General features: G+C 38.5%; 1 protein-coding gene across 6 annotated transcripts in view; it reads right to left on the reverse strand.

Annotated features, from left to right (window-relative positions):
- The window catches only part of PDE6D (phosphodiesterase 6D), a 56,043-nt gene that overhangs the window by 15,372 nt on the left and 12,769 nt on the right, over nucleotides 1-27,902 (reverse strand). Inside the window, exon 1 of one of the 6 annotated variants that reach the window (XM_028482654.2) lies at nucleotides 8,121-8,195. The exons of the other annotated variants lie outside the window; for them this stretch is intronic. The gene's annotated coding sequence lies outside the window, so the exon portion shown is untranslated. Of the gene's footprint in view, nucleotides 1-8,120; nucleotides 8,196-27,902 lie in introns of those variants that run through there. 6 annotated transcript variants of the gene reach the window in all.

The raw sequence follows: 27,902 nt of genomic DNA on the forward strand, positions 1-27,902 counted from the left end.
TAGTTGTGGCTCGCAGGCTCTAGAGCGCAGGCTCAGTAGTTGTGGCATACGGGCTTGGTTGCTCCGTGTCATGTGGGATGTTCCCGGACCAGGGATTGAACCCATGTCCCCTGCATTGGCAGGCAGATTCTTAACCACTGCACCACCAGGGAAGTCCCTAAATAAACTTTTAATTTTAGAATAGTTTTAGATTTACAGAAAAGCTGTAAAATAGTAGAGTTCTCATATAGCCCACACCAGTTTCCCTTATTATAAACATTTACGTTTGTCATAACTAATGAACCAACACTGACACATTATCATTAATTGAAGTCTACAGTTTGTTCAGATTTCCTTGGTTTTAAGGTAATGTCCTTTTTCTGTCCTAGGATCCCACACAGGATCCCACATTACATTTAGTTGTCATGTCTCCTGAAGCTCTTCTTGGCTGTGAGAATTTCTCAGACTTTCCTTGTTTTTGATGACCTTGTTAAGGAGCACTTGTCAGGTATTTCCTGAGTGTCTATCAATTGGGGTTTGTCTGATGTTTTTTCTCATGATTGTGGGTTTTGGGGAGGAAGATCACTGATGTAAAGTGCCATTTTCATCACATCGTGTCAAGGGTACATACTATCAACATGACTTATCACTGTGGATGTTGACCTCAATCTCTTGGCAGAGGTAGTGCTTGTCAGTCTTCTCCATTGTAAACAGTCTTTTTCCCTTCTTTCCATATTTTACTCTTAGAAGGTAGTTGCTGTACACAGCCTAAGTTAAGGGGTGGGAGTTATACTCTACCTCCCTATGGTAAGAATAACTATATAAATTATTTGGAATTATGCAATGGAGATTGGTTTTTTCTCCCATTTATTTTTAAATCCAATTATCTACTTATATCAGTCCAGTTGGTTTTATTATCAAATGACTGTGCTCTGATACCTAAATTTTTATCTACAACATGAAAATGTTTCAACACTAAGTGATCTCTTTAAAAATATTTATTTAAGATGTTCACCTATAAGTCTCAGGGATTCATTTGGATTGTGGGGGGAAGATAGATACCACAGTGTATAATAGTATATAGTCACAAGGAAAAGCTGACAGAGAGGAAAACAAAATTGGTTTGGAGCAGAACACCTGGATTAGGGTTCAATTTCTACCACATAATAGCTGTGTGATCTTAGATAAGTCATTTATCCTGCCTGAGTTTTAGTTTGTCAACTATCGATAATACCAAAGCCTTAAGGTTATTGCAGGATTATATGAAATGCCTACAAAAATGGTTTATAAATTGTTAAACATGATACAAATGTAGGACATAATTATATCATAATTATTCAGGATTGGAAAAAGCAAAAAAAAGGAAGTAAGTTCTTCTGAGCTATTTCAAATTCTCTAATAAAAGCACATTATCTTAAATGCTGTATAATATTCAATAAGGGAAAAATTAAAAGTTAGCTGTATTAGTTAATGTTTGACTTTGGTTTTACTCACTCAAAACCTTATAATTCCTAGAAAATCTGTTGCAGTGCTTTTTGTTGCTCACATATTAATCAGCATTTCTTTTCCCATCTTCATCTGTTTAAGAGAACAGGTAAGACCTAATTCTACTTTATACTTGTAGATACGTATATACTAAATATTAGATATACAGAGAGCAGAAATTGTATTTAGGGGTTTGAGTAGCTTAACCTGGAAAAAATAAAGGCAGGGATGGCTCCCTTAGTTTTAGCATTTCAAATAAAACCTAACTTTAATTCCTTCTGGTTTTCTACTTCAATCACATTTTACACTGATATGTATTAACTAAGAGTTAGGTAGATTTTTTTTTTTTTGAGATAGCAATCACTAGAAAATGATTTTTTCTTCTATTGGCACTTGTTGTTAAAGCTAGTTCTCTCAAAGTATTTTTTTCTCCTTTATATTGTTGGTACGATAGCCTCCCAACTAATTTTTCTCCTTCAATCTCTAGTCCATTGTTTCTTAAAGTGTGGTTTGATGATCTTGTTAAAAAAGCTGTTTCCAAGGACTCATCTCAGACCTATTTAATCAGAATCTTTTCAGGTGAGGCCTGGGGATGCTCATTTTACACTTCATAAAAAAATATTTACTTATTTATTTGGCCGTGTTGGGTCTTTCTTGCTGTGCGCGGGCTTTCTTTAGTTGTGGCGAGCGGGGGCTACTCTTTGTTGCAGTATGTGGGCTTCTCATTGCGGTGGCTTCTCTTGTTGCGGAGCAGGGCTCTAGGTGCGCAGGCTTCAGCAGTTGTGGCTCACGGGCTCTAGAGCGCAGGCTCAGCAGTTGTGGTGCAGGGGCTTAGTTGCTCCGCGGCATGTGGGATCTTCCCGGAGCAGGGCTCAAACCTGTGTCCCCTGCATTGGCAGGAGGATTCTTAACCACTGCGCCACCAGGGAAGTCCCAGGGGATGCTCATTTTAAAAAGCAATTCTGGACTTCCCTGGTGGCACACTGGTTAAGAATCCGCCCGCCAATGCAGGGGACACAGGTTCGAGCCCTGGTCCAGGAAGATCCCACATGCCGCGGAGCAACTAAGCCCGTTCACCACAACTGCTGAGCCTGTGCTCTAGAGCCCGCGAGCCACAACTACTGAGCCCACGTGCTACAACTACTGAAGCCCGGGCGCCTAGAGACTGTGTTCCCTAACAAAGACAAGCCACTTCAATGAGAAGCCTGCGCACTGCAACTAAGAGTAGCCCCCGCCCGCCACAACTAGAGGAAGCCTGCGTGCAGCAAGGAAGACCCAATGCAGCCAAAAATAAATAAATAAATAAATAAGCAAGCAATTCTATGTGCAATAAAATTGAAGTACCATTTGTCTAGCCTTTACAATGTAATACACTGTGACTAGGGTTACATTCCTAAAGTACGAGCTGGATCATATCATTACTTCCTCTTCATAAACCTTCAAAAGACTCTCACTTCAGAGAAAACGTCCTAACTTCATAGCTTGGCATTTAAAATTCTTTACATTGTGGCACAAACATCTCTCTAGTCTCCCTTTCTGCTTCACAGCCCTTCCTATCCCTTCCTGTACCCCATTCTTATCTAGGCACAGTGAATATACTATGCCCCATGCACCTCTATGCTCTCTGGTCAGCTTGGGCACTTGTTTGAAGTCTCTCAGGAGAGGAACCAGAAGGATCAAGAGAGTTGAGTTGCCTTTTGGGGACCTAATCAAGTGTTAAGATCACCACAAGGCCACACCAGACAAGCTGATAAAAGGAGGTGGGAAGAAACCTTTCTTTAGCTTAGAGGACCCCTGTGGAGGCAACCATGACGGAGGAAAATGGGAGTAACAAAGACACAATAATTATCATTGGCAGAAGCTCGCTATAATTGCCCCAGATGTACCAATTGCAGAGCAAAGGCACCCATATCACCCCAAGAAAATCTCTCTAAAATACATCAAGTGTGACCAGTCTTTACTTCCATCGAGAGAAGGAAACACCCTTTGTCCTTTTCATATAATGCCGTAAATGTTGTACAGCAAAACTTGTTCCAAAAAATGGCAGCTTCTCATCGTGTGATGGGACTAAGAGAAAGGCAACAAAGCAGAGCTGTTCAGTACCCTAACCAAAGTTACAGAGTTGAGAGGCAGCAGCCCAGGATTTGGAATGACGGTCAGACTCTGAAGCTTAAGCTTCTTCCACTATTCCTGCTGCCTCCCCATGAAAGGGAATAAAGCAACGATAAACAACTGTCTTAGTCTTCGCGCTCCTTCTTACCCTTTCCTCCAAAGATTAAAATTCACCCTTGTTTCTATTACAACTTTTAAAATTACCATGTTTTTTTCTTAATGAGATGAAAAACAACTTATTTGTAAAAAGACCCAGAAAAACTCGTAAGTCTTCAGCACTTCTAGAAACACCAAACTGCTCAAGCCAATAGCAAATCTGGTTTCAGTCACTGCCTCCCATTCTAGGTGAAGCTGACTGCTCATGAAGTGATTCACAGGTAAAATATAGCTTTTAATTCTTTCAACCATTAGTAGTTCGGGTCTCCCTTAGTTTGCTCATTCTCCTATATCCTGAGTTTGCAGTCTTTGGATGATGCACAGTTGAGGGTGACTATTAGGCTATGGAAGAGGAATATACATTTTTAACAATGGATGAAAAGAAATAGTTTATATTTAAGGAAGAGAATGGGTCAAGAAGTGTTGAGTAAGGAGAAGTAAAGATGCTATGTATAAAGTAAGCCATGGGGAAATACTAGAAGCATTCCCTTTAAAGTCAGAAGTAGGACAGAGATACCTTCTAGCACCACTATTATTTACTTTATTCTGGAGGTACTAGACAATACAATTATAAGAGAAAAGAATATAAAATATAAAAATTGGAAAAGAGAAAATAAAATTATCATTATTTGCAAGTGATATGATTATATATCTGGAAAACCCAAAAGAATCAAAAGAAAACCTACTGTAAATAATAAACAAATAAGGATGCTTGGCCCAAAATTAATACTATATTAAATAGCAGAAAATATAATGGAATGAAAAATCTCACAAGCAAAAGCAACAAAAAAGTTAAATACTTAGAAAGAAACATATCAAGAAAGTTGTAAGCTCTGCAAGAAAAAAAAACTCTAAATGCAACTGAGGGACACAAAAGAAATATTAAATCAGTGGAAAGACCCTAATTTTGGATGGAAAAATTAATGTCATAAAGATTAATCTGTAAATTTAATGCAATCCAAATAAGTGTAACTATAGGATTTTTAAAGAACCAGGTAAACTGATTTTAAAATTCATATGGACAATATGAGAATCATCAAGAAAATCCTGAAGAGTAACAAGAAAAAGGTAACAAGAAATACATCCTTCCAGATATTAAAACTTATAAAGCTATAGTAATTAAAATAGTGTGTAGAGCTGAATGTGACTAGGCAGGTCAATGGAAGAGAACAGAAAATTGACCAATGGAAGAGAATAGAAAAAATCATATGGAATTTAGTATATATTAATAGAGACATTTAAAATCAGAGGCAAAAAAGATGGACTACTGAATAAATAGTGTTAGGACAAAAGGGTGGCCATACAGAAAAATTAAATCTCTACCTCACTCCTTCCATTAAAATGTATTTCAGATAGATCAAAGTTAAAAAAGGAAGGAAGGAATAAAGGGAGGAAGGAAGGGGAAAAATACAGAGGGAAATGTGGGAATCTTTTTTATAATCTAGGAGTGGGAAAGGTCTAATATGATGAAAAATCCAGAAGCCTTTATAGGAAGTCTCTTCCTTCTCTGACCAAACCTGCAAACTGCCAGAAATCTTCACTTCCGCTGTCATTGCTTTATTCCTCCCACTTAAAGCCTGTAGAGGCTCCCTATTTCATATATAATTTATTCCTCCACTTGATTTAAAAAAAAAACAGTTCAGCTTTTAAACTGCAAAAAAGCTTTAGTTTTCACTATATAACCTTTTATACTGTTTGAAAAAATTTTAATCTGTATATTACTTAAAAATAAAAGCACAAATAACTTCGGTAAAAATCACTTCCTAATTATTAACCAAAGGACAGGCCTACTTTTTCATGCCCTAGGTCACTTGAATTTCTTTCTTTCTTTGGAAGCTTTTCTCTTTAGTGATGATTTGGGCCTGGGTTCCTCACTACTCTAATATATAGTAACTTCTGCAGAAGGAGAGAATTCCAGTAGGATCTGTTGAATTTGATCAGATTAATCTTTGTAGCAGCTTCTGCCATGTCAACTCTGGTGTCACTAGTTTCACTTCACTAAAGGCAGTGGTGTGTGGCTTCTTTAAACAGCGGGGCAGAATTACCAGGCCACGTGTTTGTACCTCCTTGCTAAAACAGACACTATAACCAGACATCTCTGAACGAATCAAGATTTAAAAATGAGCTTCTACTTGCCAAACGGCCCTCCTCAATGCCTATTTTTGTCTTCCTCTGTCTGATTTTCAAGTATTTGCTCCCCATTACACTTCCCTTTATTCTGAACTCTCATAGGCTTTTAGCAGGTGTTTTGTGTACTAGTTACTGTTTCCCTAATTTGATTATGGGTTTCTTGAGGTCAGAGGTGTTCCCACTCATTGAGTTTATAGCAAAAACAGAGATATCTTTGGCTGTGAGTTCCTGGCTTTTGTGTCACATCAATCAGTACCTTTCCAGTGTGCCAAAAGTAATTAGCAAACATTTTATTTTGGAAGGGGGGTAATAGGGCTAAGAAGGAAGAACAATGAAGAAATCGCTTACAAATTATTAGGTCTAGGGTACTCTACATAAGGGTGGTCAATATCAGTTTTTTATAGGGTACATTTTCTTAGGAAGGATTTTTATTTAAGGGTTATGTTTAAGGCAAAAAAAGGACTAATTTCTTAATTAGCATTTCCTTTTTATTCTACTTTGTAAAGTACAATTTATCTCTTTTTCATGGCACTTATAAACAGGTATCTTAGAGTTACTGTACAGTTGGGTTTTTTTGGTTTGTTTTTGCCGCGCCTTGTGGCATGCGGGATCTTAGTTACCACTCCCTGCAGTGGAAGTGCAGAGTTTTAACCACTTGGACGGCCAGGAGAGTCCCTACTGTATTGTTCTTATTTACTTAGAACTTGGTTATCGTTTTCAGTCTTCCTAAAAAAATAATCAAATTCTAGAAATAATCTTTTCCTGCCATTTTAGTAACAGTTTAGAATTATAAACTTTGGAAAATGTAATCTCTTAAAGATGCTACCAAAGTCAAAAAAGGGGCACATTCCTAAACTATGCCAGAGAAAACAACAAAGACCATTAGCTCTATTAGCTTGAAATGTGACCGAGTACAAAGGAATCATTTTTTTTAACATCTTTATTGGAGTATAATTGCTTTACAATAAAGAATCGTTTTTAAATGGGCAATTAATATTATAAATAAATAGCACAGTCTCCTTTATATTTTCATACTATTTTTAGAGATTGGATAGTTTGTAAAGATAAATATCTGCTTGTTGGTCATTTGAATGCACACATTTAACTAGAAAAAGGTACCACATCTAAGATCCTGTGAGATTCCTTAATATAAGAGGAGAGAGAGATTGAAAGGGAGAGAGAAGAGAGAGAGAAGAGAGAGAGAAGAGGGAGAGAGGAGAGAGAGAAGAGAGAGAGGGAGAGAGAGAGAGGAGAGGTGGAGAGGGACGGGGAGAGAGGGAGAGAGGGTGGGTGAGGGTGAGAGAGAGAGAGAAAGAGAGAGAGAGAGAGGGAGGGAGGGAGGGAGAGAGAGAAAGAGAAGGGGGAGGGGGGAGAGGGGGAGAGAAAAAGAGGAAGAAAAACAGAATGTGAGCCTGCTTTTTCATACAGCTGAACTTAAGGATAGCAATTTAAAACAGTTGTGTGAAAACGAAGGGTTTTATTTTTAATTAAAAAAAATTAAATGATTTAAAACGCTCTGCAGGAATTTACTGTTTTAAAGGTACCAAATAAGTTACCTTATAAATGGAGTAAATTTTCTGTAATATTTATGTTTAAAGCCCTAATTTGAGAGTTATAAGTGAATTTCTGTTTACTGTGATTTCTTCAGGCAGGGCACATCCATGGTAAGTCTTCACTGTGACAGGAAAGAATGTCAGTCATATTAGATAACAACTTCTGAAGATTAGACCCCACTTAGATACAATCATATTTCAGATCTGAACCACCTAAAAGCCAGAACTTAATTTGTCACACCACTGTAATATATCTTTCCCTACCACACAAGACCTCTCTCTTAAAAAAAGAATTCCTTTGATGTCTTCATAAAGTTACATTTTTTTCCTTTTTTTAAGCCAAAGAACCTGGAGTGCATCACTGTCACATCAATGACACCTTATAATTAGCATACACTTTCAATATGGCCTCAAGCAAGGGCCAAGACCAAATTATATGGGAAACAACTTCCAGGGCAGCACTAACTTTATTCAACCAAGAGAAGCAGACATTCTCTGCTATATTAGCATTTGCTGGCAGAGGAGGCTGCTGTCAATTTGCTCCTATCACATTATTTTCCTTTGTCTCAGTCAGCAGCCACAGGGGAGGGCTACAGGGTTCGCTTTTGACTTGAAACAACGGCAGAGGTTATGGATTCCCTCCCCTGCCTAACTTGACTCCTGGCTCCTCCCCTGGAAACGGTTAAGACTGGGGACACAACATACCAAACAGGATGAGCAATCTGCAATCTGAAGTTTCCATGAAACTCCTAGTTGGCCACTTGGGGAACATGGAAATGTCTGTCAGAGGAAGGAAAATAAGGAAATTCTGTAGAGCTGGCTTTGACAAGAAGGTCCACTAGCTTCCTTGTTACCCTCTATGTTTCTTTGCTCCACTTCTCACTTCTCTTAATACACATTGCTGAGTCTGACTGTAAATACGATAGCTGAAAAGCAGCTGGTTCCACAACTGTCTTGCATGGTTATTCACCACATGGACTCTCAGGGTAATCCTAGAACGTATGTTACCCAGGGAAAACAACAGTTGATGGTACTGTACCAATGTCCATTTCCTGGTTTTGATAATATACTGTGGCTATGTAAGCTGTTATCATTGAGGGTCACCGGGTGAAGGGTACAAGAAAACTCACTGATCTTTTTTCACAACTTCTTGTGAGCTAAAATTATTTCCAAACGAAGTTTAAAAATAAAAAAATAGACACCCATATGTACATCCACACTACTAGTTTCTAAGGCAGCATTTAAGACTCTAAGGCTGTGCTTTTCTTTATAGCCTTCAATATCCCATTGTTGTTTTACTTTACTTATGTTTAAACTTTATCACTTAGTTTTTTTCCTTAGTGATAACAGAGTAAATGATATTCAGTAATATAACAAAGATTTCAATAGGGAAATAAGGCAAACAGAGGCCTTATTTCCAAATGAAGTTAAAGAGAAACTGTAGAAAGGGTCACAAGGAAGAGATTTCTTGTCCTCCTTTGACTGTGGTTTATCTCTCATGCTGACAATTATAGGTTTCGGGGTGGGGGGAAGATGCAGAAGAGTTAACCAGTTAACCAGCTGCTGAGTTAGACAGCTGGTGGTGGTTTTGGACCCAGGTAACTGTACCTTATAAAAAAATTTAAGAGAAAAAATTTTATTTTTGAGAGGAGGGGAAAAGAGTTGGTAACGGTAAGGCAAAGGAGGATGCAACATGGAGGCCCCTCAAAAACCTCAAGGATGAAAAAACATGTAGAACATGTAGGTGGTGGTAGTAGTGGGAAGTACACTAACGAATACTTCAAGCTACAATAATTAGTTATGGAACTAGCATAAAAATAGGCAGACCGATATGCTAGAAAACATAGCCGTGACCCCAGCGTATATTAAAACGTCTATACTATACGCTATATTCCAAATCACTGAAGAAAAATGGCTAATTATCTCACATTCTTTACTATAATACACTACAATTGGCCTCAAGAATTAGATATAAAGAAAATATAGGTGAATATTTATGTGACCTAAGGATGAAAAAGCCCTCTAAACAGACATGCAAAAGAAAAAAATCATAAAAAGAGTAAAAAGTGTACAATTTGATAAAAAATAGTTCAAGACCCCTGTGGTTTCAGCCAGAGAGGGAGAGTACTAGGGTTGGGGACAGAGATCAAAACAGACTAGTTTATTCAAACCGTTTTAAGTTTTTACAAGAAGAATATACTTGTTTATTACTTGAGTTAATTTAATTTAAAAAGTATCTCAGAAAGTAAAACCACAGAACACCTGCTACCTCAAAATCATCATAAACAAAGTTAAGTAAAATGAAAAACTAGAAAAATATAATATGACAAGCAAAGGGACAAGGTCTTTACTATATAAGGAGCACTTACGTAAGAAAAAGACAAAATGGCTCAAAAGAACACTAGGCAAAACATGGGGGAAATGCAAGTTTTCACCTGTCAAACTGGCCCCCTGAGCCTGGCCCTCAGAGAAGGTGAGGGAGAAAGAGCTGCCTCCCCAGGGTTTCCAAGGGAGGTGCCTCCCTGGGGGAGGATCAGGTTTCAGAGAGGCAAGCGGGCGGGAGGGAGGGCTCCGGGAAGAGCTCCTGGAGGGAAGAGACTGTTTTTAGAATGGGAAAGGGTTTTCTGACAGGGTGGTGTTGGGGAGGAATGGGTGGAGTATAAGGCAAGGGGATGAGACCACCAGAAAGGACTGGTGCCTGGAGGAGCCTGCATTTTGGGAGGGTACAGGAAGTTTATGGAGTCACTGAGTCATTTATAGCCTATTCTCAAGGTTTCCGACTTTACAAAATTATTTTGGTGCCAAAATTGCCCAAGGGCTTTGTTTCTTTGGGCATTGACCTTTCTGACCTTCCTTTCCAGTCAGTCACCAAGTCCTGCTATTTTCTTCCATTAAAATGCAGTTTCACATTTTTTTCCCCCTATCCAATCTGCACACTACTGCCAGACTGTTGGATCATGTCTCCTCCCTGCTCAAAAACCTTTCAGTGCTTTCTACTGTCACTGGATCAAGTACGGACACACACACTCATCCGCCACCCTGAGGTGTCTCCGGTTCACTTCAAAAACATCTGCTCCAGCCAAAGTGGTTCAATCACAGACCTGTCCCTATATGTGACACCACCCACAAAACCTTTTTTGTGTTTTCCTAAGCTGATTTCACACTTGAAACACCCTTTCCTTTTTACTTCTCCAGAGTCTAGTATCCTTTCACGTTCAGTTTCATTCCCTCATCAGCATACAATGTAGTTAAAGCACAGGCGTGGAAACTCACAGCCCTGGTTATAATCATGGCTCTGTCATTTAATAGTTTTGTGACCTTGGGCTTAGTTTCTTAAGGCTTAGTTTGCCTCAACTCCAAAATGTAATAAATACTTTTACGACTTTTGTGAAGACTCACTAAGAACTGATGTAGGTAAAACTAATACAGTGCCTGGAACACAACAGATTAGTAGTAGTGCCTGGAAGCTCACTAGATTAGTATTCATTATTATTGTCCAAACACACTCTTTTCTCTGAGTGTAAAGTTTTTCTTACTAGCTGGTAATAGCTTGTGTGCACTGCTGTTTTCTCTCTTATATTTAAACTTTTTATACTTCTTAACACTCAGTGTGCCAAGCCCTGTGTTAGGTGCTTTACAAACACAAAACCACATGAGTTAGGTACCGCTCTATCACTTCACTTTCTGGATGGAAAAACTAGGTTTGGAGATATTAAAAACCTTACCTAATATTAAACAGCTAGTAAAGAGTAGAAGGAAGATGCAGGTGATTCTTTGATCTATTTTTAAGATTGAAAATTGCCTAGGATTTTCATGAATGATCGTTGGGCAGTCCTAATGAGTCAGGTCTGGTCTTCCCTCACCTGGAGATTTCTCCCAGGGAGAACTGAGCACTGTCACTAGATCCGGCTTCAGCATCACTCTCCAAACAGCCAGAGCCTGGGCTTTCCTCCAGGGACCACCATGACCCTTTGACTTTCAGAAAGAAAGAATACTAGCAGCCCCATGTTTTGTTATAAGAAGAGAGGAAGATCATTTCCAGAGTCAGAAATCATGCCATAAGGCGTCAAGAACAAAAACCAGGTTTCCATCAGCAAAAAGCACCCTTTCTGAGGAGAAAAAAAAGAGAGACTCTTAATTGAAAGAGCCAAGCCTTCTGAGTACAGAAGAGGCCAACTTTTCCCAAAGGTAACATTTAAAAGAGTGTGAGTCTTAAGAGTCAGAAAGACAAAACCCTAAACGGCAAGGGAAGGACAGACCCCACTATTAATTTATTCTTCACTCTGATGACAGTGCCAGTACATGCAATTAGAATTTCTTTTTTTTTTTTTGTTAAGAATTGAAGAAAGACAAAAATGAACCATTACATTAACTGATACTATAATTATGTTTACAAACTGATTTCCAATGGAATCATTACACATTAGGCCTCTTTAGGAGCCTATAGTTTCCAGACTGTGAAAAAGCATTGCCTCTGAGTGAAACCTGCAAATTTTATCTCCCTAACTCTAAAGATAAAACTGTTTTGGCTGAAAAAGGTTAAAGAACTCCTCTAAAACAACCAGACAAAAGAAACCAACAGCCATACAACAAAACAACAACAACAAAAAGCAAACTTCTCATGTCTCGGAGAGTTAACATATACCGAGCTAAGGCTTAGTGTATGTTAACTCCCTGAGTTGGGAGACTGGGATTGATGGACGACCAACAGGGGTTCTGACGTTTTGCCCTTCATTCATCCACTTGTCAAATTCTGCTCAGAGGCTCTTTGCTTGTGGAAGGAGGGCAAAGAACTTTTTTCTCTATAATGCTTTTTGTTATTCTCTCCTGCAGGTCAAAAGAGAATTATGAGGACTGTTCAAATATCGTTAAGATGGCAATATTTCCTAAATTAAACTTGATCACTATCAAAATCCCACCTGGCTTTTTTTGCAGAAATCGAAAGACTGATTCTAAAATTCATATGGAAATCAAGGGACTCAGAGTAGCCAAACAATCTTGAGAAAGAAAACAAAGTTGGACAAATCACACCTCCTGATTTCAAAACTTGCTACAAAGCTACAGTAATCAAGATGGTGTGGTACTGGCATAAGGATAGACATATATATCAATGGACTAGAATTAAGAGTCCATAAATAAACCTCACATTTATGTTCAAATGATTTTCAACAAGGGTGCCAAGACAATTCAACGGGAGAAAGAATAGTCTTTTCAACAGACGGTGCTGGGACAATGGGCTATCTACATGCAAAAAAAATAAAGTTGGACCCCCAACTCTGACACCATACATAAAAATTAACTCAAAGTGGATCATAGGTCCAAATGTAAGAGTTAAAATTATAAAACTCTTAGAAAAAATATAGGAGTAACTCTTTGTGACCTTGGGCTAGTTAAAGCCTTCTTAGATATGACAGACTAGAAAAACACAAGTGACAAAAGAAAAAATAAATTGAACTTCATCAAAGTTAAAAACACTATGCTTCAAAGGAAACCATTAAGAAAAATGCAAAAACAGGGGACTTCCCTGGTGGTCCAGTGGTAAAGAATCCACCTTCCAATGCAGGGGACGTGGGTTGGATCCCTTGTCAGGGAACTAAGATCCCACGTGCTGCGGGGCAACTAAGCCCGTGTGCCACAACTACTGAGCTCGTGAGTCTCAACTAGAGAGCCTGCATGCTGCAAACTAGAGAGCCCACGTGCTCTGGAACCCATGCGCCACAACTAGAGAGAAGCCCATGGGCCCCCAACGAAGAGCCCGCATGCCGCAAGGAAAGATCCTGCATGCCTCAACAAAGATCCCGTGTGCCGCAACTAAGACCCGATGCAGCCAAAAATAAAAACAAATAAATAACTAATTAATAAGTATTAAAAAACAAAGAAAACGGAAAAACAACCCACAGGAGAAAATATTTGCAAATCATAAATCTGATAAGGGAATTGTATCCAGAATATATAAAGAACTCTTACAACTCAATAATAAGACAAATAACCCAATTAAAAAATGGACAAGAATCGGAACAGACATTTCTTCAAAGAAAATATACAAATATGGAGAAAAGGGAACACTATTGCACTGTTGGTGGGAATGTAAATTGATAGAGCCACTATGGAGAACATTATGGAGGTTCCTTAACAAACTAAAAATAGAACTACCATATGACCCAGCAATCCCACTACTGGGCACATACACCTAAATGCCCATCGACAGACGAATGGATAATGAAGATGTGGTATATATATACAATGGAATATTACTCAGCCATAAAAAGGAACGAAATTGGGTCATTTGTTGAGACGTGGATGGATCTAGAGTCTGTCATACAGAATGAAGTAAGTCAGAAAGAGCAAAGCAAATATCGTATATTAACACATATATGTGGACCCTAGAAAAATGGTACAGATGAACTGGTTTGCAGGGCAGAAATAGAGACACAGATGTAGAGAACAAACGTATGGACACCAAGGGGGGAAAGTGGCGGGGTGGGGGTGGTGGGATGAATTGGGAGGTTGGGATTGACATATATACACTAATATGTATAAAATAGATAACTAATATGAACCTGCTGTATAAAAAAATAAATAACATAAAATTTTTTTAAAAAGGGACTTCCCTGGTGGTGCAGTGGTTGAGAATCCGCCTGACCATGCAGGGGACATGGGTTCGATCCCTGGTCCGGGAAGATCCCACATGCCACGAAGCAACTAAGCCCGTGTGCCACAACCACTGAGCCTGTGCTCTAGAGCCTGCGAGCCACAACTACTGAGCCTGTGTGCCACAACTACTGAAGCCTGCACGCCTAGAGCCTGTGCTCCGCAACAAGAGAAGCCACCGCAATGAGAAGCCCGCACACCGCAATGAAGAGTAGCCCCTGTGTGCCGCAGCTAGAGAAAGACCGGGCGCGGCAACGAAGACCCAACGCAGCCAAAAATAAATGAATAACAACAAAAAAAAATTATTAAAAAAAAATTTCAAAAAAAAAAAAAGAAAATATACAAATAGCCAAAAGCACATGAAAAGATCTTCAACATCATTAGTCATCAGGGAAATGCATATTAAAACCACAACAAGATACTACTTTATACCCTCTAGGATAAGTATTCTCAGGAAGACATAGCGTGGATGATGATGTAGAGAAATTGGAACCCTCATATACTGCTGTTGGAAATGTAAAATGGTGCAGCCACTTTGGAAGAGTCTGGCAGTTTCTCAGAAGGTTAAACAGAGTTACATACGGCCCAGCTATTCCACTCCAAGGTATATGCCCAAGAGAAATGAAAACATATGTTCACACAACAACTTGTACATGAATGTTCATAGCAGCATTACTCATAATAACCAAAAAAAGTGAAGACAACCCAAATGTTCATCAACTGATGAATGGATAAACAAAATGTGGTATATCCACACAATGGACTACTATTTGGAATTAAAATGGAATTAGGTAATGATACATGCTACAACATGGATGAACCTTGAAAACAATATCTTAAGTGAAAGAAGCTAGTCACAAAAGACTAAATATTCTTTGGTCCCATTTATATGAAATATCCAGAATAGTCAAATCTATAGAGACAGAAGGTAGATTAATGGTTTCCTAGAGCTGGGGTGGGAGGGTAGAGGAAACAGGGAATGCCTGCTAATGGGTACAGGGGTTTCTTTCAGGGTGATGAAATGTTCCAAAAGTGATTGTGTTGATGGCTGCACAACACTGTGAATACACTAAAAACCACTGAATTGTACATTTTAAATGGGTGAACTGTATCTTAATAAAGCTATTAGATATGTACTTTAAAAAGAACTATAGAGATATCAGAAAAAGCCTTCAAAATTAATGAAAGGGTCATAAAATGTTTCAAAAAGCAAAAATCCAGAAAAGAATCAGAGAGACACTTGGTAAGTATGTGGAAAAGGAATCTGTAGGACTAGAAAGGATCTAGCAGAAAGTTAAAATATTCTTGGTCTGGATCTATTCTGAAAAACAAATTAAAAAAACACATGGCGGGAGGGATAAATTGGGAGTTTGGGATTAACATATGTGCACTACTATATATAAAAGAGATAAACAACAAGGACCTACTGTATAGCACAGGGAACTATATTCAACATCCTGTAATAACCTATAATAGAAAAGAATCTGAAAAATAATATACATATATATATATATATAACTTTGCTGTACACCTGAAACTAACACAACTTTGTAAATCAACTATACTTCAATAAAAAAACCCAAACATATTATATATCAATTCTATCTCAATAAACTTAGAAAAAAATTTAAAAAACACGAGCGGGAGAGTCTAACACAACCTGTTCTACTTTTTTTTTGAAGTTTTATTTTATAAATGACAAAAAAGGGATGGTTTGCATATGAACTCTTTAGATATAGGAAAAGCTTAGTAGTAATTTCTCATGCCACATCCACCTTCCACCCTACTATTTTCTGAACCATTGCTTTAATAATAATAAAAAAATACAGAATTAGGCTATCAAATCTACTAAGGCCATCAATGAAATCCATCATTCATTTGCATAGTACCTTAAAGTTCATAAATCACTTTTATACCTATTATCTCAGCTGACCCTCTTGAAGCAGGTATCACCCCCATTTTAAAGATGAAGAAACAGCCTCAGAGACATTAACAGGCACTTAAAGCCTCACAGCTAGTGAGAAGGATAGATAGACTAGAACCCAGGTCTTGCTCTACTAAGCCACCTTCTAAGTTTATAAAGAAATTGCTCTTTTGTATAGGATATTCCTTTAGTAATATTCCTTTAGTAAATACAATTGTTTTCTTGTTGAATTTTCTCTTACATATAGTGTTAGGAACTAATTTGAAATAGCAATTTGGTACATATTGAAACATAGTTTAATATGTAGTATAACATATATTCTGCACTAATCTCAATCATATATTTCATTTTTTTTTTAATATGTGTTTTTTAAAAAAAAATTTATTTATTTTTTGGCTGTGTTGGGTCTCTGTTTCTGTGCGAGGGCTGTTTCTAGTTGCGGCCAGCGGGGGCCACTCTTCATTGCGGTGCGCGGGCATCTCACTATCGAGGCCTCTCGTGTTGCGGAGCACGGGCTCCAGACGCGCAGGCTCAGTAGTTGTGGCTCATGGGCCTAGTTGCTCCCCGGCATGTGGGATCTTCCCAGACCAGGGCTCGAACCCGAGTCCCCTGCATTGGCAGGAAGATTCTCAACCACTGCGCCACCAGGGAAGCCCATATATTTCATTTTTTAAAAATAAAAAAACAATTACTCAGGGAGTTCCCTGGCCATCCAGTGGTTAGGACTCAGTGCTTTCACTGCCTTGGCCCCGGGTTCAACCCTGGTTGGGGAACTAAGATCCTATAAGCCTCATGGCATGACCAAAAAAACAATTACTCAGGATGAACAAATTCTAAGCTGACTACTACAGTGTTTCTGACTAATAGCTAAGAAGTCAAAATAATGCTTTTGTGCAATAATTTTGCTAGGCATCCAAACACCAAACATTTATCTCATCCATTTAATTTACCTTATATACTAACATCAGTGGCCAGGGAAATATTCTTTTCTTAATTTGTGTTTTCATATCTTATTTAAGAGTTAAGGCACTATAATGACACGTAGTGCAGTATATGCACATCCTCCAAAACACAGTACCATTCTGAACATAAATAAATGTGGTCTAAAATTCGAATCCCCAAATTTTGATGTAATTTTAGATAGAAGTTTTCCTAATTACTTCCTCTTTATTTTCCCTCCAGAATGTCCAGAATAGTCATCTACTATACAGTTGTTAAACAGTTACTGGTGTTAAGTAATGATCAACTTACAATTGGTTAAAAAAAAAAAAGTTAATCCACATTTGAATGACCAAAGGGTTTTGGATTATAACATGGCTGACCGGACATTTCATTTGCCTAACATTTACTGAACATTTATTAGTGTTAGGCTCAGGGCTAGGATATACTATGATTAATAAGACATGACTCTGTACATGCTCTCTGGAGTTTTCCTCCAGGTAGGGGAAACCACCAGGTAAAAGAATAATTACAATGCAATGTGAGAAGTACTATCTATAATGGAGGCTTGTACAAAGTATCGTCTTTGGCTTGCTTGTGATCAGGTCTTGTGAGATAAGATAAGTATCAGTGTCTAAAACATGCCTCCAAAGCTGAATATCCACTCACTAACCTGTATCATCTTTCAATACTGTGCCATACCCAGGTGTCGCCTCTCTTCCTGATTTGCATAACCAGGCAAGATAGCCAAGGTCGATAGCACTACTGTCTCAGGTTAGGCACAAACTCAGACCAAACACTACTCAAAGGAACACACATCCCCTCATGACCTTAATCAGTAGGTACAGCTCCTGAAGTCTTTAGGTTGTGAAGTGTTGTGGAATCTTTCTCCTCAGAAGAACTGCTAAGTTTAAAAGCTCTGTTAGCCAGAACTACAAATCTGTGAATAAAACATTAAGCCTATTACTCTGAAATTTAAAACTGTACATTTCTGAACCTTTTATATATAGATTCTGGTAGAGAAAAGGTTAAATGAAGTAAAAAGATGACAAGCAGAACTTTTCTCCTGCAGAGTCAGCTACTGTGCACCTTTTAAAAGGTTCCCCAGCTGTAGAATGTATCTCCTTTCTTCTGATTGTAAAGAGACCACTAACAAAATTATTCCTTTCCCATACAATGCAACTGGACTGGGTCAGGAATAGAACAGCCAAGAGGAATAGGCAGATCATTTTTTTTTTTGAAGCTGGAGGACTGGTATTTATTCCCAAGTTCAGGAAAAAAAAGGTACTTGACTTGCTTTAATTACAACATAGCCTGGCCGACTATACACCACTGATGTTTTCAAGATGTTGCTCAAAGGATAGTCCAGCTTTTCATAACAAAATGTACACATTAATGCAGAGGAAACTCAAACTGTAATAGATATTAGTTGTCTTGAAGCACAAATTCCAACTAAACCAAAAACGATTTGAAAAGGAAGTTCAGAAATATAATGCCCTCCAATAGGACACATAGGTTGTGAGACAAACATCATTAAGGATTCCCTAGGGTACAGCATCTTCTGGGATGGTAAAATCAAGTTCTATGTGTTAGGTTTAAGTGCTCAGAAAAATGCTGGTACTCAATTGATGACAGTTGCAAAAGCCTCTGGGAAGGTCTGATCTCACCTCACCGCAGTTCTGACATCTCCATTTAAACATCTTCCCTTCTGTGGACAAGGAAAGCTTCCAAACACTAAAGGTTTCCAAGAGTTAAACAGTCAGTCTCTCAAAAGACTCTAGTCAGTATATAAACATATCTTTTAAGTAAAAATCCAATCATCCTGGGTCAAGATTCACTTTAAACAATATAAAAGCCTATGTAAATGATTTAATGGTATGAGAAAATATCTGTAATATACTGATGTGTGAAAAAGAATAAACATTTTTTTTAAATGAGGAGGTTTACAAAATACATATAATGTGATCACATTTGTTAAAAAGTATATATACACATATGAGGATTTTTTACCAAAAGAATTCATGGCTATTATAGAAAGTTTGGAAAATAGAGGACAAAAAAACAATAGTTGTAATCCTATAAACCAGAGATTACCATTTAATATTTTAGTGTTTATATTTCCAATTTTTTCTATGTGTATATATATGTCCTCCCAATAAATGTAAATGTAAAAAACATAGTCTTTTACTTAGTCATTAGTTTTGCACTGATTTACATATAATGCTATTCTAGGAAACTAGGGCAAATTTTAAGATTCATGCACTAGAGTGGTTCTTAACCTTGGCTGCGTATTAGAATTGCCTGGGGAACGTTTAAAATTCCCAATGTCTGGACCACCCCCCAGAACAATTAAACTAGAATCTTTGAAGATGGTACCTAGGCATCAGTATTTTTCAAAGTTCCCCAGGTGATTCCACTGAACAGCCAGGGTTGAGAACCACTACTTGACAGCTTTCCCCCTTTTGAGCAAAACATGATTTACAGCCATGCTTTCTTAAACTTTCATGTGCATACAAATCATGTGGGGATCTTGTCAAAATATAGATTCTGGTTCAGGATAGGATCTGAGATTCTGCACTGGCTCAGGGACCATACTCTGAGTAGCTGTAGGGTTCTGGGAAAGAAAACTCTTTTAAAGAATGGCAAGAAAAAATTATAGCCACTAAAGCCCATATTCGATGCCACCAGACAGGGAGGGGTAATCTACAGCAGATGAACAAAGAATTGATATGAGGAGAAAAGGATGTTTCTAGGAAATAAGATTTTAGGGGACTGAAAGAAAGTTTGGAATAACTACATTTTTCAGGGGAAAACAGTCGTTGGAGCTTATATAGTTTGTGTGCACAAAGGAGGGCAAGCAAGCTTAGAAGACAAGAGAGGTGGGCAGTGTGAGAAAAAAAAATCAAATGTGTAAAAAATTGTTATGGAAAAAATAAAATATTTGGCTGCCGTGCTGGAAATGGATAGAGAAACACCACAAGAGGACCTGCAGAAATTTCATTGTCAAAAACATGTTTGGGAACCAGTACAGCTAATAAACTGAAGTTGGTGTAAATTAATAATCATCCTCCATCATCTCCCTCCTGGGACATTAGAGACCCCAGGAGCATAAGCCTCCCCTGGCAGTGCTTTAGGAACCAACAACAAACAGTGGACTATTTGCCCAAATGCTTCTCTTTGTGTGCAGAAAGAACATGGGAAGCTCAAACATGGGGTCTCTTTGCAGCTTCTTGGCAATACTCTTCTTCGAATTTCTAAACTTCACTAGAGATATAACAAAAAGGGGGAGGGATTTTTTCTTTCCTGAGGGCTTTCCCATGGAAATTAGAAATGTTTAGCATATTTTTTAGAATGACAAAGTAAGTATTTAATATAAAAGTATTCATAAGTCACCATCAGACTGTTATTCCTTCAAAATTATTTCTAAAACCAATAAAATAGGAAAACTTTCATATAAAATTATCTGGGGCATTATATGAAACAGCTGGTACACTTTATCAGACATTATCAAATGGGCCATATCTGAGAAAACCTCTGTTTAAATAAACAGAAGAAACTAAAGGGGAAGACTTTACCAAGAAATGGAAGAATTCTGATGCCAGATGATTCATGTTACACATCTCTTGGATATAAGAATCTTTGGCAGAATCATGCACAACCATAATAGCCCCACTGATCCTTATACTCGGCACTTATTTACTGTATAATGGTGATAGTTAACATGTGTTGAGTGCCAGATACTGGCTAAGTGCTTTATCCACATCTAAATTAATCCTCACAACCCTATGAAATAGGTATTATTATTATAGACCTTGTATGGATGAGGTATCTGTGGTTTAGGGATGGCAAGTACCATGCTTAAAGGTCACAAAGCCAATAAGTCATAAAGTTAGTTTTCGAGTACCTGATTTCAACATCCATTCTCTTAACATTTATATGACATAAACAGGTCTCCTGCATGCCCAGTCTGTACCAGGGAGAAACTATACTCAAGACTGGGGGACAGAAGAAGAGTAAGTCATGATCCCTAAGCTTCTGGTACAGGACAAGCAGTTCTTCCAGGACACGAGGCTAGAAAGGCACTTCAAACACTGCAGAATACAGGATGCCTTCTGGTGTGGAATGCCAGCTCAGATAATGCTGTTAGTGTATTCCACAGGTCAGAACTCATTTACTTTTGGGGGTCCTTGATTCTTGATCTTTTACATATTCTTGATGGATAGATGACATATTTACAGAGGACAGGCTCTGTGCCTAGAGACACAATTTTTTTTAGCTTAGGCAGGCTTTCCAGAAATTACTGAACCACTCTAACTATATGAAATCAATAAAGCTACAACAATGTCCAGATAACAGATCTAGTACTAGTTGAGGGGTTGGTCTCTTCTACATTCAAATGGTAAGGGGTATTGCTGGACAATCCAGTCCAGTCAGGATTGGGGGAAAAGAAATCAGTTTCAGATTGAGGTTCTTGTCTCTCTTCTGAGTTTCTATAAAATCTCCAAAGGCTAAGGGAAACCCCACTGATTATAGTAGCCTAACAATGCTGTAAAGGTCAAATAATTCTTAATCTATGATTCATTACCAGTGCAGACAGATAAAGAAAGTCCTAACTCTTGCCTTTCTCAGAGCTAGCTTCCTAGCAGTCTTGTTCAACTTGATAACTGCAGACACAAGGCCAGGGAAAAGATGAATAATATTTCCAGCCTTATCTGGCCATCTGGCTACATTAATCGCTTAAAGCTGGTCTTTCAAAGAAAGAGGAGGCAGGATAAAAGAAATAATATGAGTACCCACAGTCAATGCACATGCTAAGCACTGTCCTAAGAGCCCCTCTCTTTTCTATTTTTCAATCTTATCTCACTTAATAATGACACTCACATGAAACAGTACTGCTCTCAGAAGTTAAACACCTTTCTCAGGAACTCACAGCTAGTAAACATAGCTCGCATTCAGGCAGAGGCCTGTCCACACTACATACTCTTGGAAAGAAGTGGCTTCAGGCAGCTGCAAGGTGCTGGGTATCTCTGTGAGGACAGGACTCCAGTGCTAGAAGAGCTGAGGAAACTGATGAGAGGATGAGAAAGGCAGGTAGATCCCCAAAAATTCCACAGAAATTGTCCTTTTGCCCCTCCTAACAATGTTCTCTTGGGATATGGTTAGTAGAGAATAAGGACTATGTATTGAGTTACTGATGCTGTACAGTTGTTCCTCAGTATCTGCCGGGGGTTGGTTCTAGGACCCCTGTCATACTATAATCTGTGGATGCTCAAGACCCTTATTTATAAAATAGCATAGTATTTGCATACAATCTATGCACATCCTCCTGCATACTTTAAATCATCTCTAGAACATTTATAATACCTAATACAATGTAAACGCTATGTAAATAGTTACTGGCATGGCAAATTCAAGTTTTGCTTTTTGGAACTTTCTGGAATTTTTTTTCCTGAATATTTTTGATATGCAGTTGAATCCCGGGATGTGGAACCCACGAATATGGAGGGCTGACTTTACTGATCCACAATGGAAACAAAACTCTGTTTATGATAATAAAACTTCCCTGTTCTAAGTTGCATTCAATTAATTAAATATTTCAAATTAATGATCTCCTTGAAATGCAGTTATGTGTTCAAACACTAAAAAGTACACCTCTTGCTTTTCTATTCCCTGAATGATGCCATGAATTCCTTATTTGAAAGGAATTCAAGACCTTACAATTTGCTTTTAAGTACTGAAAATTTGCAGTGTTATAAGCAATCTGAAGTTATCTTAATTGACATAGAAGCCTTGTTTATTACAAAGTTTTTGAGACAAAGACTTCTTATCCTATTCAGCTAATCTTCTGAGAAGACGCAAAAGGAAATGAGAAAATCTCAAGGCAGGGAAAGCATTTGGCAGTATGGTCCACATTATAACACAGAGAAATACTTTCATTTAAAGAGCAGGGGTTAGTATTTGAAATCAATCCTTGCCAACTGTAGAATTGCTCCTAAAACCTAGTTCAGATAAGCAGGTTGACATTTTTTCTGCAAACATTCAGAGTAACTTTTATATTTTTTGGCAAGATCAAAACTAATATTTCTCATAAATTCACACAGGTGATTTACTAGTACATATTTGCCTCACTAGAGAGCCAAAGGAACAATGCTCAGAGAGTGATGACCAAAAGTTTGTTTTACATGGAGGGTAACATTACTACAGTACTCTTTACTTTCTCACTAAATCCTTTCCCTTCAACTCTCCAAAGAGAGCTGCCACTATCATTTTTCCCCTTCTACTACTATAATAACGCTAACCATCTCATCCACATATTTATTCCCCAAACATGCACTGAATTCTACTGTGTATCAGGCACAAGTTGTACTGGGGATTCTACAGATGTGTTACTCAAAATATGGTCCACAGACTGGTGCTGGTTTGTGAAGGCATTGGTTACCAGTTTGCGACAAGTATTTATTTATTTATTTTAAATTAAATTTTATTTTTTTAACATCTTTATTGGAGTATAATTGCTTTACAATGGTGTGTTAGTTTCTGCTGTATAACAAAGTGAGTCAGCTATACGTATACATATATCCCCATATCCTCTCCTTCTTGCGTTTCCCTCCCACCCCTCTAGGTGGTCACAAAGCACCGAGCTGATCTCCCTGTGCTATGCGGCTGCTTCCCACTAGCTATCTATTTTACATTTGGTAGTATATATATGTGACAAGTATTTAAAAATTTTCATAGCAATTTAGCAGAGTAATTTGAATGTTGATTCTAATAATAAAATTTTTGACTTTTATTTTGTCATTTTTCTAATAATTCATTTTAGTTATTTTATAAAAATATCAGTCTGTAAAGGATTAGAAGTAAAAACCTGGTTTGTTACCAGTAATAGTTTAAGAAGCATTGTTCTAGAGGACAGAAAGACCTCTGCTCTTGCTTGACATGAGCACGGTTAATCCTATGTGACTGTCCAAAAAAAAAAATAATAATAATCCTTCCATCCTCAGACACACACATTCCTGAGGAACATATAAGTTCAGGCTTTGTAAATAGGTTTGGGAATACTGATTTTTAAAAAAGGTTGTAAGTTAATAATAGGTTAAAAGAACAATGGAGAAGGGTGAGATAGGAAGGTAGGTCAAGTAGAAAGGACAATTTAATAAAGAACAGGAAATCAACAGGCAACCAGGAGGGGAGCAGGTATAATGAACTGCTATAAGTCTGGAGTGAAGAAGTTAAGAGGGTTACTCAAGGCTTACTGGAGGGAGGAAGACACCGAGTCTAGTCTCTGCCATCCTTTGCATTCTCCAGTCACCTTGTACCCTAGCTCCTAGGCACAGCCTATCCTCCAGCCATCCCTAATTGCTCTACTTCCCAAAGACAATATCTTCTTTTGCTTGAGTATTTAGCAGACCGATGCTCCGCTCCCACCAGAATGGGCATCCCACCCTCCAGTACTCTCCTTAAGGACCCAGTGCTATTGTCAACCTCTCTGATTACATTCCCTGATACACCCTGAGGCAAAGTTTTGATTCCTCCTCAGTGCACCTGTACACTTGTTTATACTTGCGTCACAGTACTTATCAGAACGTACCATGCATATAAGTCTGCAAGGATATTATTTATCCTTCTCTTCTCAGTGCTCAGCACATAATTGCCTCTCAAATATGTGTTGAACCACACTGAGCATCAGAGAGCGAGTCAGAGGGGTTGATTAGAATTCTCATTCAGGCTGAGCAACCAGAAATCAAGGCTCACTGAAGAGTGTCTAGAAGCCAAACAAGGAGAGCTGCTCATTCAGGGTTCAGCAGGCTATGGAAAGGCCAGATTAGAGTTGGAGCTCAGCGAAAACCAAAAAGCAACAAACCAAAACACCCCCATTCTCCTGAAGGAGAACAGTTAAGTCAGGAAGCTAAATTACAGGTAAAAACACATTCGAGTTTAAAAGCCCATTCTGAAGTTGGATTCACGACTTGGCAGAGTACCTGTAAATTACACATGGGCATGTGGCTCATTACCTGTAGTCTGAGGAGTTTCAAGGTAGCTAGAATTTTCAGGCAGAATGGCTGACTAAGCACAAATGACATATGCTAATGCCTACTATGGCAGACCCGAGTAATAGGAGGCAAAGCTCCAATCCCAAGGTCACAGGCATGAAGAAAAACTTCCCCCTCTCATTCCTCTGGGGTGGAAGCAGCTGCAATGACCAGCAGTAAACAAAGGGAGTTTCTGTTTAGTGGTATCCCGAACATTTGCATCACAGGAATGCCTTTCTTGGCTCTGCTTACCTAGTTTTTGGTTGTGTTTTTTTCTTTTTGTTCTTGTTCTCTGTCCTTTAACACTCTGCCTTTATGATCTCTCCCCTCTCAAACTCTCTCCTCCTTGTTCACTCTCTGAACTCACTTCCTTCTCCTACTCCCACTTTCATTAATTCTTAAATATCAAAGCCCTCCTCTTAGGCTCCTCCTGCACTAGCATTGGTTACACAGAGCATCCTATTTTTTAGTATATTTTAAGAACCAGTTCTAATTGATGGGCATTTAAACATCTTTCTTTGACCAATAAGTTCCCAGTGATTTTTCCCTGTGGTATTTTTCCTATTTATGGGGACAAGGTGAGAAAATATAAATGGATCCCTGAGAAACCTGGTTTCAGTATCCTTGAAACATAATATGCAGCACTGTAATCAGTGGTGATATGCCTGTGAAATAATACTCTGGCCCTGGCAGAGGTACTATGCTTGGAAAGCATACAATCAAAATTCAAACTGGTCTGGGAAACAGTGGAGGCAAGATATTTAGTAATGAGAAAAAGATCGCTATTTGAAACATAACACAGTCTTCTCACTAGCAAAGTCAAACAATGAAACAAACCTTTCTTTTTCCAGTAGGTCTATTATTCTACTGATATATGTGCAGTTATGTGCCTGAAACTGCTCAGAAACAAACTAGAATAGACATAACCAAAGAGATTCATAGAGACTCCCTTCGCATTTTTATTTGCTTCCCAGAACCTCCTGATCGAAGAAGGTAACAGAAGGCACTTGCCTAAGGTGCATTCCCAAAAGGATCAGCAACTGTTTCTTATACATTATTCAGAGGAATGGGGATATTACCTTAAATCCTATCGAAATACACATTCGGAGATCCTGAATTTTACCTAGCTTTAAAAATGCTACAGTACTGAGAAAGCAACTTTCTCAAATTACAACCATCTTTTTTTTTTTTTTTTTGCGGTACGCGGGCCTCTCACTGCTGTGGCCTCTCCCGTTGCGGAGCACAGGCTCCGGACGCGCAGGCTCAGTGGCCATGGCTCACGGGCCCAGCCGCTCTGCGGCGGGCTTATTTTGCTATCACTCCAACAGCCATAATTACTTCCCAGAATTGTGAAAAAGGCTTCAGATGTCTAATCTGGAGTAAAAAAAAAAAGGATCACTAAGACTCAGGCTTTATCAACACCCCGAAAACTGAAAACTACAAATTTGCAAAATAGAAAGCAACCCTGAACTTCAAAACAAAGATAATTTAGATAATTTTAACAATGTAATAGTAAGCATAATACATCTATAGAGCTATAGTTTTTAAAGTTAGTTGGCATATATTATTCCACTCAAATTTCATAACACCTCTGTAAGGCAGACAGAGCAAGCATCTTTGTTTTACAGGTGTTAAGCAACTTGCACAAAGCTGGATAAGCTTAAATAAGTGACTTCCATCCTTTAGTAAAATCTCTCTACCTACTCAAGCTACTCCCCTAATCTCTGCTTTCTCAAGTCACCAGATTCTTGGAAGAGTCATCTATTCTTGCTGAATTTATTTCCTCATCTGGTATCCATTTTTTAATCTTGGCAAATGATAGTTAATTTGTTTTCCCAAATAGCTACTATTCTCAAAATCTGCTATTCTCAAAAAGATCACCAGTGACCTACAAGGTATTATGGGACTTTCAGTGGTCTCAAATATTCAATGAGTGAATGAAATTTCCAGTAATTTCAAGGACTTGTTTTTGATCCTCATTCTTCCTCATTCTTGACCCCAACTCCCCACTGAAACCCTCTCTTCCCTCATTTTCATCACTTTCCTTCCTCTCTTACTCCCCAGTATCTTTATTTTTACTTATTTATGTATGTATGTATGTATTTATGTTTGGCTGTGTTGGGTCTTCGTTGCTGCGCGCCGGCTTTCTCTAGTTGTGGCAAGCGGGGGCTACTCTTCGTTGCGGTGCGCGGGCTTCTCATTGTGGTGGCTTCTCTTGTTGCGGAGCATGGGCTCTAGGTGTACAGGCTTCAGTAGTTGTGGCACATGGGCTTAGCTGCTCCGGAGCATGTGGGATCTTCCCGGACCAGGGATCGAACCCGTGTCTCCTGCGTTGGCAGGCGGATTCTTAACCACTGTGCCACCAGGGAAGTCCTCCCCAGTATCGTTAAAACTAAACTGCTCAACAGCTACTCATCATCCAAGATCCAATTCAAATGACAATTCTGAAGTCTTCCAGAACACCTCCAGCAGCAGGTCCCACATTACTTCTGAGGTTCCACAGTACTTCATACTATTAGGCACTTTTCACACTATATTTTGATTGTTATCATCTCTGTCTCTGTCTCTCCCTCCCTCCCTCATAAAAGTTCTTTGGATATAGAAACTGGCTTATCATTTCATATCTCTTGGGTTTAGCAAATTACCTGGCACTTATAGACCCTGCTAACAAATGTCTGAATGAACCACCAGATAAGTGGCAGCAGTAAGGCCTCTGCCTTTATCCTTCTTACAGAAGGTGGCTCAAAAGCAAAGGCTTTTAAATCTCTTACTTCTTATTCCATGAAAGTAAGTGATCAGGCTTGATTCTCACATTTAGTCCCTTAAAAAAAATTTTTTTTTCCTTGCAGTGATCTATGAACCACGCTTTCCAAGTAGAACAGTCAGAAAGGTAGCGGTGCCACACATGGTATAGTTATGACTCCTACAATTTGCCCATCCACT

Source organism: Physeter macrocephalus, chromosome 2, assembly GCF_002837175.3.
Source record: "Physeter macrocephalus isolate SW-GA chromosome 2, ASM283717v5, whole genome shotgun sequence".
NCBI classification, from domain to species: Eukaryota; Metazoa; Chordata; class Mammalia; order Artiodactyla; family Physeteridae; genus Physeter; species Physeter macrocephalus.